Source organism: Tupaia chinensis, unplaced genomic scaffold, assembly GCF_000334495.1.
Source record: "Tupaia chinensis unplaced genomic scaffold, TupChi_1.0 Scaffold000097_1, whole genome shotgun sequence".
Taxonomy (NCBI): Eukaryota; Metazoa; Chordata; class Mammalia; order Scandentia; family Tupaiidae; genus Tupaia; species Tupaia belangeri.
This window is the reverse complement of record NW_006159559.1, coordinates 6301323-6305298: the sequence shown is the minus strand read 5'-3', so window position 1 is coordinate 6305298 and position 3976 is coordinate 6301323. Positions and strand designations below refer to the sequence as shown.

The 3976-nt window shown below is 38.0% G+C and overlaps 1 protein-coding gene across 1 annotated transcript in view; it reads left to right on the top strand.

Moving 5' to 3' along the window:
* Positions 1 to 3976, top strand: part of ME1 (malic enzyme 1) — a gene marked incomplete at its 5' end in the record, with an annotated part of 151168 nt that overhangs the window by 143400 nt on the left and 3792 nt on the right.

Genomic DNA, 3976 nt, shown 5'->3' with positions numbered 1-3976 from the left:
TCCCTATGGAGAATAAGGGATGGATAGCAGGATCATTGAGTGACTAGCAAAAAATTTTTATTCATTAGTTTTAATTTCTTAAAAAGAGTCATTTTTTAATACTTGTGATCAGATTCTGTGATGATAATAAGACCATTAAAAATTTTTTTCCCGGGATCAGCAGTTAATGTAATGGCTATGTCGCTGGACTCCCATGTAGTTGACCACAGTTCGAGTCCTGGACCTGGCGGCTTAAACTCATGCCAGGTGTGTGTGCATGCATGCCCAGGATCCTGAGAGGAGAACAGAGGAGAAGGGATTGCAGTGTGGCCATCCCCCCTGGGGGTTGATTTCTCGCTTTCTATCTCTCTGTCTCTCTCTGTCTTTCTGGCGAGCACACATACATATATGTATGTATATATGTACATATATATATATGTATGTATTTTTTCCCAATAATGATTAAGTATTAACTATCTACATTGAGAACCTTCTTAAATAATGGAATTTTGAAGGTTAAAAAAGAAACTCTGGATCTAGCAGGTGACTGATGGGTAAGGTGCTGGGCTCCCACATAGCTGAGTGTGGTTTGAGTCCCAGACCTGGCAGCTTGAAAATCACACAGGGTGTGTGCAGGTTGCCCAAAGTCCCAGGAAGTGAATGGAGAAGGGATTACATTATGGCCACCTTTCCTGAGGGGTGATTCCTAACTTTCCATTTCTGTCTCTTTTGAACACATGCACCCTATGGCAAAAACTTCTATTAAAAAAGAAACTCTGGTATGGTGTAATGAAAGTGTTTATCAATCAGATTCATTCCAGAAAGCAGAAACTACTTTAGTATTTAAGTAGAAATGAAATCAAAGGGGATTAGGTGTTAATAAAATCTTTATAAGGACAGAAGTGGGCTCTAATCTAGGCCTTCAGGGAAGACGTTCAGAACATCACAGAGTAGGCCCACTTGGGAATCTTACTCTGTTAAGAATTGTAAGAGAGGTAAGATTTTATACTATTCACATGCTAGTTAAATTAGCCACAGTTTCATAGATTTCATATTTCAGAGGCATGAAATGTTTCAAAGGCAGAAGATAATAATCATGGTGCAAGAGATACCATAAGCTTATGTTTTTTTCAGTTCTCTTGCTCCCCAAGCCTCAGCAGATATAGTGATTAGGCTTATATTTGCAAACTCATGAACTGTTCGTAATTATGATGTTTATCTGGTTGACATCATGTTTTCAAGTTTGAATATGATGCAATTCATGAATGACAGACTCAAGTAAATTTCTTCTCTTAAAATTAAACCATGCTCAGGGCCAGCAGATGGTGCAGCAGTGATGTTGCTGGATCCCCACATGGCCAACCACAGTTCAAATCCCAGACCCAGGGGCTTGAAATTCAGGCTGCACACATGTGCATATATACCCAAGATCCAAGCAGAAGAAGGAAGGAGGAGAAATTGCAGCATAGCCATCCCCCTGGGGAGTGATTTCTCACTTTCCTTCTCACTGTCTCTGTCTCTTTCTCTTTCCGGTGAGCACACATTGCAAAATCCTCTCCAGAAAAAATTAAGCTATACTACAATATTATAACAAATTGGAATCAATAAAACTTGTTTAATAGTGGGACCAGCAGATGGTGTAATGGTTACATCGTGGAATCCAATATAGTCAGCTATAGTTTGAGTCCTGGCCCCAGTAGCTTAAAATTTGCACTGGGCACATGTGCATGCCCAAAATCCCAAGAGGAGATGGAGAAGGGATTGTAACATGGCCATCCTCCCTGGAGAGGGGGGTGATTTCTCACTTTCTGTCTCTCTGTTTCTTTCTGTCTCTCCAGCAGGCACATGTCTCCTATAGCAAAAATCTCTATTAAAAAAAAAAAAAAGAAAAACAACTTTTATATATTAAAATACTTTCACCCTGAAAACATGCTATTTTTTCCATTATGAAGAGGAACCCCAAGAACATAGACAACTATTTGTATATTACTGAAGTGATTTAAAAGAGCATAATCCCTGTGTTTAGCACCTGGTGTCAGTATGAGAACAGATATCTAGAAACCATAATGCTCTGTCTCTGTCTTCACTCCTTTCAAAATATAACAGTTAATGTTTCAAATTTTCTTTAGCTCAAAAAATCTTGTTAAATATAAATAAATATTGAATTACTAAGAGACTAACAGATTTTTTTTACGTTAAGGAAAATATAATCATGTAAAATGTGATGTGTCTTCAAACAGAAGAAAAAAAGTCTCAGTTGCAAGTTTTCTTTCCTAAATAACTCTAGCACCCTCTAGTGTCTAGTGACAAATTTTATGAAAAATATTTCCCATTTACTATTAAGGAAAAATAGTAATCACACCCCCAAAACTTTGAAGGAAAAAAAACCAAGTGATATTAGCAGTGTTATTTTAATCACAACTATTGACCTCTCTGACTACCTTTTTTGTCCTTTTCTGTGGTTTTCTCTTGAGCTTCAACACTTTTTTTTCTTTCTTTCCTCTCTCTTTCTCTTTTTTTTTTTTTTGAGAGATTTTTGCTATAGGGCATATATACTTGCTGGAGAGACAGAAAGTGAGAAATCGCTCCCCTCTTCCAGGGGGAATGGCTAGACCATAATTCCTTCTCCACTCTCATCTTGGGATTTTGGACATGCATGCACACACACATGGTGTTGAGTGTCCGGAGGTATGAGTGTCAGGCCAGCAGGTCCAGGACTCAAACTGCAGTCGGCCATTTGGGAGTCCAGCAACATAACCATTAAGCCATTTGCTAGTTCTAAGGCTTCAACACTTTCAACATTCCTGTTTTTCATTCTATCTCAGTTTTGTTCCATTTATTATTTTGTCAATTTTCCATCTCCCTTTTAATTAAGATCCTTTTTCTTTTTCTTTTTCTAGAGGGCACATGCATTTGCCAGAGAGAAAGACAGAGAAAGAGGAGACAGTACCCTCCATGGGGAATGATCATGTGGCATTTCCTTCTCCTTTACCTCTCCTGCCTTTTGAGATTTTAGACACACACACACACACACACACACACACACACACAGGCACCCAGCATGTTACCTAGGCCACTGGGTCCTGGACTCAAACTGCACGGTCAGCCATGTGAGATCTGGCTGCCTTAACTGCCAGACCAATGGAACCGGCCCTTAACTAAGAGCATTTTTTTCTAACATTCATCTTTTTGTCCCCATTTTTTTCTTCTAATTTTCTTCTCTAATATCTCATTCATTACTTTTTTCCAATGATCTGTATTCTGATAATGGTCAAGTCTGAGACTCTCTATTCTCATCTTTTGCCATTTCTCCAGTTTCATACTGGATAATCCTCCAGGTATGCCCTGCTGTCACAACATGTTTAAAGTCATACTTGTCATTTTCCTTTACCCTCACCATTCACGCATCTATTAGTAATATGCTCTTTCCAAGAAAGCACCAAAGCTTAGAAGTCTGACATCCTTCATTCTTCCTCACCTCAGTTTTCTAATGTATCTGTGTAACCATTTTCTCTCTTTTTTTTAATTTAAATTTATTTATTTGCATTCATCCACTGTACATCATTACAGCATACGAAATGAGATTTTCCATCCAGAGTACACTGTATATTGTCTCAATCAAGCACATCAACAAACATGTTATTGTCAACAAGTAATTTTCCATTTCTTGTTTTCTGTGTGTTTTGCTTTTTTCCCCCGTCCTTGATTCCCTGTCTCTCACCCTCTGCCATCTCCCACTCTGCTCCCACACTCTCTGGTATCTATGTTTACTTTCTATACTGTTTTCCCCCTACATTTTATTGAATTACTAAAGATCATAACTAATCTAAATATTTCATAGCAAACACAACTGATATATACATTTCCATGAACACAAGTCTAACTTTAGGCATCCTATAAAGTAGCACCTAGCTGGGGCTACATATCTTACTGCAGTCATTGAATAGATTTTTTTTTTCTGAAACTTTTTTTTGTAACTTAATTTACATTCTTTCCC